We start from the raw sequence: 15,552 nt of genomic DNA, 5'->3' as shown, positions 1-15,552 counted from the left end.
CTAACCTGACTCAAAAAGCTGACTTTAATCAATCAATTCCCAGACTTGAACTAGTTTATAGACTCGGAAGCCCTTGAATAAAGAGGAGGCTGGATATTCTACCAAAAAATTTATAGTTACTCATTCTCCCATCCTTCGCTAAAGGAATATAAGGTCTATGGAGATGCAAATGGGTGACAGGTTGACAAAGAGTGAACTTGTGCTGAGTAATGTATCAGCTTGCCTGGACCCTGGATGCTAAGATTAGACATTATTTCTGAGTGTGTTTGTGAGGGTGTTTCCAGATAAGATTAGCATTTGAATTGGTGGGCTGAGTAAAGCAAATTGCCTTCCCCAGTGTGAGTTGGCATCATCCAATCTGATCAGAGCCCAAATAGATCAACGGGAAAGAGGAAGGGAGTATTTGCTCTTGCCTATTTGAGCTGAGATACCATTCTTCTCCTACCCTTTAACCAGGATGTATATCATCAACCTTCATGGTTCCCAGGCATTCAGACTGAGACTGAAATTTACACCATTGGCTGTTCAGAATTCCAGCTTGTAGATATCTCAGTCTCCATAATCAAGTTAGCCTATTCCTGATCAAAATCTCGGAGTAGATATATCCTATTAATTACTTTCTTCGAGAGAACCCTGACAATTTAGTAGGTGTATGACCCCAAATAATGAAATATCTTCAAAGAAAAGAATAAAAACATAAAACAGTAAGTCCATATATGTAAATTTTTTAAATAAATATTTATTGATTTTAGAGAGAGAGGAAGTGATCAAGTCCACAACCCGGACATATACCCTGACCAGGAATCAAACTGAGGACTTCTTGTTTCATGAGTCAACATTTAATCACTGGGCTACACCAGCTGGGCAATAAGTCATTGAATTTATTAAGATATATTCAAAAAAGCTTAACAATATGAGAGATGGTACTAATATATTTAAAGCAGGGTATAAAATATTGTAAATTCTATAATTATAAATAAATGTTAATAGGATTTATCTTTTTCTAAGATAGGTACTTTGATAATCAAATATATTGTTGGAGTCCAGCCCCAGCAGGTCCAGGGGTTCCCAAAGGTGTGGACGGAGTCCGCGAAGAAGGAAGGACACGGAGACAGCGTTCAAATGATCAGCATAGCCAGGTTCTCTAGCCAGGTTCTCCAGCCAGGTTCTCCCTTCTACTTCTCCTGTAGCGCAGTGTGGGAGAGCCATGGGGCTTGTCCAAGTCTCGGTAGCTTCTCCGGCGGTGATCAGGTGATGGTACTCTCTCCAACTTCTCATCCTCTTCTTCCTCTTCTTCAATGGACTCGACATCATCCATGTCCTCTTCTAGAGTGCTAACCTGAGGCTCCAACTGCTCAGCTTCCTCTAGCACATAGCGTTTCTGCAGACGGGGCAGAATGATATCACAGACTCTCTCACTGTGTAGTAGTTCATCAACGAACTCATCTACGTGCATCAGTTCAAACTCTCCATTTCGGTTCTGGCTCTTAATTTTTCTATAATCATTGTACAGAGGCTCCAAGTATTTGTAAAATCAATTGCAGTGCCTGTCAGCCTCATATAAAGTGCTCCCAACATGCGTACACACTTGAAATCTTCATTTTTTATAAACTCAACAATGATATCCTCCTCTGGTTGAAACTGAAACATCTTCAAGGTCAAACACAGAAATGGAGTTGGCTTTATGTTGCCACCATAGACGCCACCGACAAACCTTAACTCCATGGCTTTATCAACTACAAGTTCAGCCGTAAGTCCAAAGCACTCCTCTTTCTAGTACTTGGACTCATAGATTCGAGTCGGAATGATCTTCTCCACCAGATACTGCAGGTTGGTGCCCTGAATGCTGTGGACATCCTTCACCATGCTGTTCGCCATTTTAGAACGCTTTCAGTTCTATTTCCGTTGGGTCCTTTAGTGTGTCAGATCCGGGTTAAAAGCACACAAAACAGATAGGAAGAAAGATGGAGGAAGTCTCCTTTAAATAGCTCATGTTACCAGCTTGAAATCGGAAATGCTGCAGCACAAGAAACTTCCTGCTGCGATAGAATCAAGAATAGCCAGGTTCTCTCTCTATTTTCCTGTTACATCTGTATTTATACCATTTGATTTTAATCCTATCCATTCTATTCCAAAGGTTAGGGCTTTTATCTCCATTCCAAGGTCACTACTCTTCTTTTCTGTTAAGCTATAAGGAAGTAACTGAAGGAGATTATCCTAAGTAAAGATTATTTAACTTAAGTGTGATTGTTCATAGTTAAGGTGATTAACTACTACCCGCCTGGTACTTAGTTAAGGGGTTTTACTGATTTATTCCCTTACTTAGTCCTGTTAATCCCCAACTCCAGGGAAAAATCCCCACCTAGGGAAACAACCTTTCTCAGGGAGATGGCCTTGGTTAGAACACATAGCACTAAGAAGGGAAGCAAACATATTAAGAACAGTACGCCAGGTCCCTTGAAACATATGCTGTGCAGATGTTTCTTTCCTGCAGCGACTGTGTCAAGCAACAAGGATGGACAGGCCTCTGGCAATATATCTGATATTTTATCAGTTCTTTTATTTTTATTCTTATTTTTTTAAATATATTTTTATTAATTTCAGAGAGGAAGGGAAGAGAGAGAGAGAGAAAGATCAATGATGAGAGAGAATCATTGATTGGCTGTCCCCTACTGGGGATCAAGCCAGCAATCCAGGCATGTGCCCTTGACTGGAACTGAACCCCTTAGTCCTTCAGCTGACGCTCTATCTACTGAGCCAAACCAGCTAGGGCAATTATTCTTATTATTAAGACATCTCTGTAAGAACTACACTTCATTTCCCTTAGTTGATCAGAAAATTCTAGGCCTGCTGCTACCTTATTATGCTAGGGCTTCTCTTTATTATCATTCTCAGAATTCCTTTTGCTTTTCTTCTAGATTCTATACTTCCTAGAGTCCATGTATTCCTATTGTTTACATCAACTTGTTGAAGTACAATTCATATACAATAAGATGCACCATTTTAAATATACAGTTAGACCACTTTTAACAGACATGTATACCTATGTCCTATTCTTTTTATTTACTCATGGTTCTGGTTATTTGTGTAATAAAGAACCTTAAAATTAAGTACATACCTTAAAATTTATATTCTCACATTTTCATCAACCGATAAATACATAACCATGCTTTATGTGTATTTCTATTTAAATACACCTTATTTAATATATACTTTTGATTTATTAACATTGAACTTACAGTCAACAGCACAATAACTCATAACTGAATGTAATTATATAACATGTATTTTCTCTGTAAGGTACATCAAAGCTTTCTTGCTCTTAGGAATACTGAACAGCACTTCAGTACTAAGCTTGGTAACAATTTTAATAAAATCACCCACCCCAAGAGAACCCCCCCACAAAACTGAGAGAAACCTAGCATTAAAAAGACCATGAGTAAGACACTTGCTTACACTATGAGAGATAAAACAAGAGGGCAATGGTGCCTTGTTCAATCTAATTGTAACTATATACATTGGGTGACAAATTTTTTAGCACACTCCACTTGTGCAAGTGATCAGAAAGCAGAAGGAATATTAATTTGAGGATATAAATAAGTTTTATCAAATAGGAAAATTTATAAGTACAGAATTCATGAATAATAATGATAGATTATGTGTATGTATGTATAATTATACATACCCTAGAAGCCCACTGCATGAAATTTGTGCACTCAGGAGGGAGAGGGGGATTCCCCAGCCTTGCCTGTGCCCTCTCACAGTCCTGGAGCCCTGCGATCGATCACCCCAAAGAGGTAGGCCTTGCCCAGCCCAGGCCTCCCTCTTTGAGGTGATTGATCATGGAGCTCTGCCATTGATTGTCCCAAAGAGGTAGGCCCTGCCCACCCGAACGGGGCTCCACGATGGATTGCTCCTGCAGAGGGAGGCCCCACCCACCCGCCTTAGCACCATGGTTCGGTGGTCTGGGTCTCCCTCTTTGGGGCGATTGTGGAGCCGCCCCAATTAATTGCCCCACTGGCCAATGGCCTGGGCCTCCCTCTGCAGGGTGATCATGGGGCGATGGCCCGCCCCCGGCCAATTGCATCACACCCACCTTCGTTGGCCTGGCACCAGTGTGTGTCATAGCGTGGTCATTCTACTGTTCGGTTGTTTGGTCGATTTGCATATTATGCTTTTAATAGTATAGATATTAGCTTTTTAAAAAAGATTCATATCATTTGCCCTGATGTTTTAAAATTTCAAGAGTTTATGTTTCATGCGAATATTTTGAGTTAATTGTTCTGGGCTTCTGGGTCTGACCAATCTAAATAATCTTATCTTTTTTATTATATAAAATTTTCTTGATAATTTTCTCCTTTGCATTTTCTCCATTATCATCCTTAAACTCCTATTATTGGCTTATAATTCAGGGCCACAACTTCCCTATCCGCCCTGCTCTGTTCGTGACAGGGGAAGGCGCCCCAACGCCCTGATCAGCCCTTCTCTGTGCCTGATAGGGGGTAGCTCCCCAACCCCCTGATCGGCGCTGCCCTGTGTGTGACAGGGTGCGGCCCCCCAAACCCCCCATGGGCCCTGCTCTGTGTGTGACAGGGTGGAGCCGCAACCTCCCCATCGGCCCTGCCCTGAGTGTGACAGGGGGTAGTGCCCCAAACCCCTGATTGGGCCTGCTCTGTGGGTGATGGGGCGGCGCCCCAACCTCCCCATCACCCATGCCTTGAGTGTGACAGGGGGCGGCGCTCCAACCCCCCAATTGGCCCTACCCTGAGTGTGACTGAGGGTGGCATCACAACCTCCTGATCAGCCCTGCTCTGTGCATGACAGGGGGGAGCTCCACAACCTCCTGATCAGCCCTGCTCTGTGCCTGACAGGGGGGAGACCCCAAACCCCCTGATCGGCCCTGCTCTGTGCGTGACAGGGGGGAGCTCTCCAATCCCCTGATTGGCCCTGCTCTGGATGTGACAGGGTACGGGAGCCCCAACCCCCCTGATGGGCCCTGCTCTATGTGTGAAAGGGTGCGGAGCCCCAACCCCCCTGATGGGCCCTGCTCTGTTCGTGACAGGGGGCAGTGCCCCAACCGCCTGATCGGCCGGCTCTGTATGTGACAGGGGTGGCACCACAACCCCCTGATTGGCCCTGCTCTGTGCGTGACAGGGGGTGGCGCCCCAACCCCCCAATCGGCCCTACCCTGAGTGTGACTGAGGGTGGCATCGCAACCTCCTGATCCACCCTGCTCTGTGCATGACAGGAGGCAGTGCCCCAACTCCCCAATCAGCCCTGCTCTGAGCCCGACCAGGGGCTGCACCTAGGGATTGGGTCTGCCCTCTGCCATGTGGGAGCGGGCCTAAGCCAGCAGGTCGTTATCTCCCGAGGGGTCCCAGACTGTGAGAGGGCACAAATGGGGCTGAGGGACACCCCCCCCCCCCGCCAGTGCACAAATTTTTGTGCACCGGGCCTCTAGTATAGATATAAAAGCCTAAATGACAGAATGACCGAACGACTGGTCGACTGGTCACTATGACGCGCACTGACCACTGGGGGCAGACCCTCAATGCAGGAGCTGCCCCCTGTAGTCAGTGTACTCCCACAGCGGGAGCGCCACTCAGCTGACTGGTGGGCGCCAGAGGCAGGACTCATGGCTGATGAGGGCTGCTGCGGCTGCGTGAGACTCTCCCAACAGGGACTGACTGGGTGTGAGCCCACGACAGGTGCAGCAGGGCCAGGATGAGCAGGAGTGGCAGGCAGGAGAGGCAGGGGGTGTTGGACTGCCAGTTTTGGCCCGAACCCCACGGGCCATGCCAAGGGACGCCATCGGTGCACAAATCCGTTCACTGGGCCTCTAGTCATTTATAAAGTGGATACAAAGAAAAACTGAAGAACATTTTGTTTGTCCAGCTAGTTGCAATTATGGTACTTTTTATTGCTGTAAAGAGGGTCTCCATCAGAATTAATTTTAGAAAAAAAATATATGCAAAGTATATGTATGCAATGTACAACGAGACCAAAATATACACATATATGCAAGTTATACATACACTTTGAAAATTATGCTCAGATAGAGAAATTGAGTCCCCATACAATGAACTGATTTGCTTAAGAGCAGAGAGCTTGTCTGTGAAAAACTCAATTCCAACCCAGTTCCACAGTACCCAACTGCCTCCTAAATCAGATCTTATATATAGGCATGTCTACATAGTGGCTAGTAGGATGGACCTTGAAGCCAGATTTCTTGGTTTTGAATTCCTATTTTACCACTTATGAGCTCTGAGGGCCTCCCTGTGTCTCAGTGCTCCAGTGCTCTCATCTATAAAACAGAGGTGATATGTATTCCTCCTTCCTAGGTTTATTGGGAAGATTGAGTAAGGTAGTACATGTGAAGCACTTAGAAGAGAAGCTGGCATAAAGAAAGTGTTCAATATATTGAAACTATTTATTTTATAACCCCTAATTTCAACAAATAACTTTCAACCAGGCCCATGTACTAACTTTTGTTGTTTGAGGCTGAGTCACAGTTATAACTTCATCCAAGGTATCACCATGTAGACTGTATGAAAGTGAATTTACTACCTGAGTAGTGATACAGAGATATATGCAAGTAAGTTATTTTCACGCTGTAAAAATGGTATTTGTGGTCTCAGTTATACTTTTTATACTGAGAGAAGAAATGTTATTGATTGTATAAAGAAAGGTTCTGGCTATTTGATTCACAAATTCTCTTTGTTCAATTTTTTTTCATCATTTTGTCCATTCCTTAAAGCACTTACCAAGTACATTTCTCTTTCACTTCTTTTTGTGGTTGTTTCCCAGACAGTAAATGAGTCAAACCAAAGTTTCCAATGGCAACATTTGCTCCTTTATCATACAACCAGGATCTTAGGGCTAGCAGTAAAAGCTTTATAAGCTAACTAATAGAGAGAAGAAGAGATATCGAAAGAGTTAGAATGGGAGCATTCTGCCTTCATTTCACACCATGACTCTAAAGGAAGAATGGAACCACAAGAATCCCCCTTCAAACTCGGGGGTCAAACAGTTATGCCAATCACACTCATTGTGTTCAGCAAAGCCAGGTTTTGTCTGTGTGCACAAGTGTAGATTTCCCTTATGCTAATCAGCTCATAGAAGCTAGCTGGCCGATTTTCTTTTTTTGACAATTACGTTGTGATCAGTAGCATCTATGCTACAGAGAACTGAAACCAATCCAGTACAAGCCAAATACCAGGAAACTCCTATTATTACATTTATTGAATGTAATCTTCTTCATGCAATTGATGACATTATCATTGTTATAGTTCATGGGGTTCTTACTGTTTTAGACAGCTCAACTACAAAATTATTGGAAAATGTTTCAGGTAGGAAATAATAATGTTATAATCAGTCTGTCACCAAGTAACTGCTGGACATTGTATTGTAGAGTCTTGTACTGTGTTTTTTGTATGTTTGTTTTTAATTATATGTATTGTGTTCTGAATTCAGTAGAATTTGAACAGAGAGCCCAGAAAGATGAGTAAAAATTCTATGTGGTTGAGTATGTAAGCAAACCATGATATTGCTAGAAAAAATTGATTCTCAAAGCTGAAAGTGATCTGTTTGGAAAGGCCTGCAAGGAATACATAAATAGAGGAGGTACTTTGTGTAACTTAATAGTTCTACAAAGAAAACTGGGTGTTAATAAACTTGTGCTTTCTTTTCTCTGAAAACAAGCAATATGTGCAATAACTATCCTGCTTTGACTATGATATTAAATGACTAGCAGCAGAAGTACTAATGACTGAGATTATTTTTATAGAGACTTTTTCAATAATTAACTTGAATTTTTTTATTTATTTATTTTTTTCCTTTTTTGTTACTAACTCCCTAGGGGGGAAAAAAAGATCCTGACAATTCATAAAATTTAGGGACATTCTAATGATTTTATATCTAGGTAGAACTGAAGATTACAAATTTAAATGAGTGGCATATGAATTTTTATAAAGTTTCATGGTTTTCCTCTGCTTCTTGACAATAAAAATTAAAAAGTAAACAAAAAATGTAACATAGTGAATTACTAATTTCTCAGGAATCTCTAGGAAAGAAGGGAAGATAATTCATTTTCTTGCCTGTCTTCAATTCTACTCCATTTCAAAATCGAATTTCATTTGCCCAGGAGTTTCATATAGCAAACAATTTGTGACTTTGAGGGAAAAAGACATCGCCATTGGCATGCGGAAACGCACCTCCAGTAGGGTCCGTACGCACAAGAACAAGTGGCTGTGGTTTGTCTCCACTGAGGTCAGCACAGCATCTGCTTTCCCATGTAATCATGCATCTAATTTCCTCAGCTTTGAGGCTCAGAGTAAATAGGATTTGAAAAAAAAGGGGGCGGCATAATTTGACATTAGTTTTATTTGGACTAAATCCAAATAAATAGGAATTGTGAAATTTTTGGAGCTTTTGAAGTAGTCATTAAGATGTGTTGAATTTAAAAATATATAATTTTTTACATACAAAAAAGTAAACAGTATATCAACACAAATCCACATTTTTGGCCAAATTCATTTTATTCCAAGCTTCCCTGAAATAAAAAAAAAAAGAAAAGAAATATAACCTAGTGCTAGATCCCCTGTGATAAAAACTTCAGGGTACTTAAATATAGATATTCAAAATTTGGCAAAAGATTTGACAGTTGAGCCTGTGGAAAGGCAACTAGCATAAATTTTCTATCCAAATATGCAAATGTTTAAGAAAGGAAATTATTTTTGCAAAATAGCAGTAATTAACTTGGAAACAATTATTCTGTATAATATTGTTACTGTGAACCACAGCTCTGAAATAGGTAGTTTAGAGAGTCTAAACCAAGGTTTGTCATAATGGATTTTTATAATCCTGATCCTATGAGTATATTCTCAGAGGATTGTTAGCTTTTAATACTAATTTCTAAAATAGATTGTATTCATTCTAGGATAAAAATTGTTAAGAATAATAATTTATACTTATTGAGGATTGAGTATGAAAGGCATTTTCTAAATGTTGAACACATTAACTCTTCCAATATTCACATAAGTCTATGAGGTAGCTATTATTTAATCCTTATTTTATGCATAGGGAGGCTGAGGTTCAGAAAGAGTATATATCAGTTCCATAATTATTTGAAAATAAAGTAAATCCAGATATTATAAAAATTGTTATACATGTATTATGGGTTATCTGGTTCAACAAACACCATATGATCTAACATTGCAATAAAATTTTAATGTCCAGGTTGGCATTTTTGGTTTGCATTAACTTTTACTTGTATGGACTCACAGTAATGAGAAAGAACTGAGAAATACTTAAATATGACACTTTAGTAAACTATGGTTTTATGCCAAATAAATGCCATATCACTTTAGAACATTCTGTAGAAGAATTTACAGTAGTTTAAAAAGGGTATGGTCTTGGGAAATTTGTGTTATCATCAAACAAATAGGTATGTCTCATCAGAAAATGTAAATTCACTTTAAACTATAACCTTCTCAAATCTCAACAGAATCCCAGGCAGACTGAAAACCCACATCAACCAGGCCAATGTCAAGGTAAATCCTTTTACAATCTTGTAGCCAGCTCTGTCTGTCATGTCTGACATCCCTTTATTCTTACTCTTGGCCAAAGATGTAAGACCCTCTTGTTTTTCATTTGTTCTTTCTTTTATCACAACTCTCCCATTTCTACTTTCTCACCAACTTTTTACTGAATCCACAATGATCTCTCATGTTTTTCTGATTTTCTCCTACCGTTCTAGCCACTCAGGTTCAATTTACCTTGAAGAACTCAGACATCATGATCAGTCCCGCCTTGGCTTCCTTCTTTCCTCATGACTGCTACACAGTGTCTCTGATTAATCTCAGTGACTGTCATGGCTTTCTTCACTTTAAATATCCCGTACTTCTCAACTTGTATCTCCAGCTTGGGTTTTCCTTCTATGATTCACACCTGTATGTGAAATTTCCTACAGGATTATCTCCAGTTTGGTAAATATGATAATTTGAAACTTTACATACCCAACTTAACCACTCATTTTCTTGTGCCTGACCAATACATACAACCATTTCCCATTTCTAGCTTATCGCTTGTTACTATTTTTCTCTCTTACTAACTATAAACCTGGGAGTCCTGGGGACTCCTTGCTTTCTCTCACTCACCATTTCTTATAAACCAAAGACCCTATTTTGCATTCATGCACAATGGAGCATCTTATATCACTTCTCTTATCCAGTCTACCCTCATCTCTCACTGAGTTATGAAAGCAGCTTCCCGAAAGTAGGGCTCCTTATCTTTATTCTTATTTCTGTCTAATCCTTGCTTAGAAGACAATATTATATCACTACTCAAAATTCTATAAAGGTTTCCCATTATTCTTATTATAAAAAACAAACTCCCTATAAAACCCTATATTTAAGCTTTGCTTATGTACAAATAGCAAATAGAAATAGGGGTACAAAAATTTTTCTTTGTTGATATTTAATATAGAAATTTCACTGGATCATTATAAATTCATAATTTTTAGATTTTTTCCCTTTTTTGTAGAGAAAGAAATTATTAACTATAATTATTTTTCTTCTTCCTTTTATTTTTTATATATGCTAGCAAAAACTTTCAATGTAATGTTGACTAGAAGCAGTGATAGTGAGCATACTTGCATCATTGCTGACTTTAAGAGGAAGTTAAGATTTCCATTTGAATATAATGTTTGTTAAAGTTTATTAAAGGTATGTGATAGACTATATTTATCAAGTTAAGCAAGATCTTAACTCCTTAGCTAGCTAAAATATTGATTTTGGTCTCTTTGTGTTATTTTTAAGTGCTTATCCATAATTTGCAAAACAAATTTAATCCCATCACAATCTAATTTTAAAAATTTGATTAATTTATAGATAATGTAAAATCCTTAAAACAGTATAAGACCAGTTTTCCTCTAGAATTTGCCGAGTTCTGCTGTTAGTGCACTTTGCGTTCAGCTGCTATAACTTCCCAGAGGAAAGTAAGTGGAAATAGTTACACAGTGTGTCAGGCCTTCTAAAGAGTAACAGTGGCTGTGCTATGATGATTATAAAGATATTCCCACAAATCTTGGACTCAGTAGGCACATTCAAGACTAAGAGGCATCATTTTAAATTGTTGGGGACCCTTAAAAAGTATTTGTTGGCCAGTTTTGTTGACTACCTAGATTACACCAAGAAATACCCTTGGAATGCAAGCCACAATGAATGTCGCACCTAAGGAAAACTAGGGAGCCACTTCCAGATTTTTAGTCTTTAAAAAATAGCAGTTGGTGAGAGAAACATCCTACTATGCCAAGATAAGAAGGTCTCTGTATTAGTTGGCTTGTTTTATTTATTTTGAAACGTTAGATAGTATTCAATGAGCATAATTTATAAAGCAGTTATCTATATATATATAAAAGCCTAAGTGACCATTATGACTGGTCGACCAGTCACTATGATGATGCACTGACCACCAAGGGGCAGACACTCAATGCAGGAGCTGCCCCCTGGTGGTCATTGTACTCCCACAGCCAACCTCCTGTGGCAGGCCAACCTCCCAAGGTCCCTCCTCCCGGCTCACCATTCTGATCAGCCCAATCAGCATCAGCTCCAATCACTGGCCAGGCCAAGGGACCCCGCCCATGCACGAATTTGTGCATTGGGCCTCTAATCATTAATAAGTTGCCAGGAAAAAAATCTTCCAACAGACATATCTGTATTTCAGTTCTGTATTGTTTCCCTTGAAATACGTGTTTTAGGAATACAGAGAAAAAGGATTCAAAGGATGGAATGTTTTAAATACATGTGGATTAAAAAGTCCCTTGCATTTGACATTTCTTTTTCTGCCATAATAAGGAACTTTCGGCCACATAACGAATTGTCAGTGTTGGATGAGAATCTCACTAGTGCTTGGGTATTAGCAGCCTGTCTGAGTCCAGGGTTATAGAAGTAATAAATATAGGAACTGTTGTAAGGGTAACAGTGTGACAGGAACGTGAAATCTGTAATTACTTAAAAGCTGGTGGTCTCTTCCTTGACCAAGCCCCTCTTTCCATAAATTAAATACCTTGGATTAACTAATAAAGATATAGTGTGGGCTCTGGCTGAGTAGCTCAGTTGGTGAGAGCTACTATGGCAAGGTGGGGGTTCTATCCCCAGTCAGGGCACATACAAAAATCAACCAATGAATGCATAAATTTGTGGAACAGACAGGTAGATGTTTCTCTCTCTCTCTCTCTCTCTCTCTCTCTCTCTCTCTCTCTCTCTCTCCCTCCAATAAAAATAAATTATTTAAAAAATATAGTATGGGATAATTCAAGTACAAATTAAAACAATGCTTTTATTCTATTCCCATTTTAACCAAATGCGTGTTAGTTAATTCATGTTACATAAACACGTTACACAGTTTTTGTTTTTATAAAAAGGAAACATCCATACATTGAATTAATTTTTTGGAGTGGCAGAAGGGTGCAGTGAGAGAAACCAGTAGCAGATCTGTCCCTGAATGATGTCTCTCGCTGAGTGATTAAGGCCTTGCTGCTCTCAGTGCTGGGGCTTCATCTGTTACCTCCTTCTCTTTCCTCTCTGCTTTATCAGTTTAGAAACAAAGCAAGACACATGGTGTTAAAGAGTAATTTGGAATTATATGTCTTGGGCCATACTAACCACTATTTTATTAAGTAGTTCATGGTTTTAATGTAGTTGACAATAATACCCATTAGTTTAAATTTCAATGTGTAAGGCCAGGGATTGGCAAACTCCAACATTCAATGCTGACTGCTTTAATATAAATACGAATAATTTACAAAAGGAAAACAAAAATCATAGCATCTTTATGTACTTCACAGTAATTATAACATATGTTACTATAAAGTCCAGACATGTTTAGAAAGGTCATTTCTTCTGTGGTTTGTTTTTCTTCTTTATTAGAATCCATTAATTTCTACCCAATGAGTTACCATCTGATCATTTGTTTTCTCAATCTGTGGTTCATGGATACCTGCATTAGATTTACTTGGGGTATGCAGCAGATGGTTCACATTTGCTTACTCATGGCAGCCTAAAAGTTAGGGAAACAGTCCCCAGGCTCCCTTCTCCCTGGATTCCACATAACATCTAGATGTCTTCTGCAACCAGATACACCCAAGAGAGTTTGGGGCAAGGAGGGATTATGCCAAAGCAGTGGCCCTTTTTCTGATGCTTTCCCTATTTCTGCTCTATGTAGGGTTAAGGTCATGGACAACTTTTCCTGGGACAACTCTAGGAGCCCTTGTGCTTCTTCACAGCTTTTTATTTGTGCCATCCATATTGCTGGCATATATGGTGGCAGGGATTGACTAATTCCCTAATGGCCCAATCAGGGCAGGCAAAGAAACTCCCTTAATAACCAAGATCCATGGTGTTTTGGGGGGAGTTATTCCTGGATGTCAAACCTGAAGCCACATATGCCAACCCTCCCAAAATTTTTGTAGGCATCTAACTGCCTGATCTAAATGTCCTACTTCTGAAACTAAGTAGAATGGTTTTGTTATCTGCAACACAATGGACACAGAATGTTTATGTTAACCCAGAAATCTTTTTTTTTTAAACATATTTTATTAATTTTTTACAGAGAGGAAGAGAGAGGGATAGAGAGTCAGAAACATCGATGAGAGAGAAACATCAATCAGCCACTTCTTGCATACCTCCTACTGGGAATGTGCCCGCAACTAAGGTACATGCCCTTGACCGGAATCGAACCTGGGAACTTTCAGTCCGCAGGCCGACGCTCTATCCACTGAGCCAAACTGGTTAGGGCTAACCCAGGAATCTTTATCTTAAACTATCTTCCTAGGATATTAGGTGCACTGTGAAATTTAAGAGCCCTGCTGAGACATTCTTTTTGGAGGGTAAATCCGTAACAGAATCACCACTGAGAAATAGTAAGGCAGGCAATGAGCTTCAATTTAAATTGACCTCTATTGAGTAGTCCCTTTTACCTGCCCAGAGCCACCCTTCTGGGAAGTTCTTTATAAATAGCTCATGTTGTATGCCCTGTGATCTCATTAATTTGGCCTCATCACAAACTCAAAGAAAGTCACTTATAGCGACCAGCTCATAATAGGACCTGGCATAAGAGATTCACCCAAGAGACACACTTTATTTTGAACAGTGAGGGTCTAATATAATAACATTCTAGAGCCGTGGTCGGCAAACTGCGGCTCTCGAGCCACATGCGGCTCTTTGGCCCCTTGAGTGTGGCTCTTCCTATGCCTTAGGAGTACCCTAATTAATTAATAACAATGTACTTACCTATATCATTTAAGTTTAAAAAATTTGGCTCTCAAAAGAAATTTCAGTCGTTGTACTGTTCATATTTGGCTCTGTTGACTAATGAGTTTGCCGACCACTGACCACTGTAGAGAATTTGAATGGGAGACAAGAAGCAGACAGTCAAGTCCTATAGAAGCAGGAAGACCCACGGCAAGAATACTGTAGTCTCGGAAGCCTGAGAAGTCATGATTATAAAGATAATTAGTTCGTAACAGCAGGACCTGCAGCAATAAAACCAGAGACAAAACACAGCTGAAATTCTACAGAGCAGAATAAGAAGATAAAGAGCAAGAAGAAGTATCTAGTGAGAAAGTCCACTAATGCCTACTGTTACAGAGGGCCCATATCTGAACCATGGTCTAGTTTCTGAGACTGAGCTGAGTAACAGGGAGAACATTTCTGGGGTTGTTTTGCAGTGTGTTGCTTATGTGGTGTGGATGCTGTAGTAAGCCAAACATGCCCCCTTCAAAGCTTGCTCCTCCAGCTGCCAGCTGATTGGCTGGCTTCTAACCTCTCTCATCCGAGTACCTCTCCCAATATCGTCCTCAACTCACCCAAAGTCATGTCTCCTTCCCTGAAACTGGCCATATATCCATGCAGGAATGTAAGGTCCACGTCTCCTTGCCTTTTTTTTTTTCCCTTTGAATTTTTTAAAATTTATTTTATTGTGGAGAGTATTGCAAATCTTCCCCATTTCCCCCTTCCACTCTTTTCCCACCTCCTACCGAGCCTTCACCTGACTATTGTCCGTGTCCATTGGCTATGACTAATTTGTACTTCTAAATCCCTTCACCCTTTTCACCCATCCCTCCCAAATCCCCTCTGATCTGCAACTGTCAAAACGTTCTCTGTATCTATGAGTCTGTTTCTCTTCTGCTTGTTCATTTATTTTGATCTGTAGAATCAATAGTTGATAGATATGTATTACCATTCAATTGTTCCAATTCTTGATCTTTTTTTCCTTTCTTTTTTTCTTCTTAAAGGAGACCTTTTAACACTTTATGTATACTTTGTTAGGAAATGTTTTGATTCTCTTTAGAAAAGCATTATCACTAGGAATTCAAGTATAATGTCTGGTGCTAACTACACAAGCTTTAACCATAAAGACAAAATAGAAATATTCAAATCTTTACTAGTGTTTCTTCTTGATTAACTTATAAATATGTGCATGAATTCACAGAGCAGAGTACTGACAAGGAAGAGCCACCAATGTGAGAGAAAACTATGGAAGGCTGGCAAA

General features: G+C 39.9%; 1 pseudogene across 1 annotated transcript; it reads right to left on the bottom strand.

Moving 5' to 3' along the window:
• Window positions 1-1,144: 1,144 nt before the first annotated feature.
• On the bottom strand, window positions 1,145-1,878 carry LOC308513734 (pre-mRNA-splicing factor 38A-like; annotated as a pseudogene). The gene has a single exon. The product of its transcript is annotated as a pre-mRNA-splicing factor 38A-like (transcript).
• Window positions 1,879-15,552: the final 13,674 nt, after the last annotated feature.

The sequence above is a fragment of the Myotis nattereri genome (genome assembly GCF_964212035.1).
Source record: "Myotis nattereri genome assembly, chromosome: 2".
NCBI classification, from domain to species: domain Eukaryota; kingdom Metazoa; phylum Chordata; class Mammalia; order Chiroptera; family Vespertilionidae; genus Myotis; species Myotis nattereri.
The sequence above is the reverse complement of the archived record's forward strand: the minus strand, read 5'-3'. Positions and strand labels throughout refer to the sequence as shown.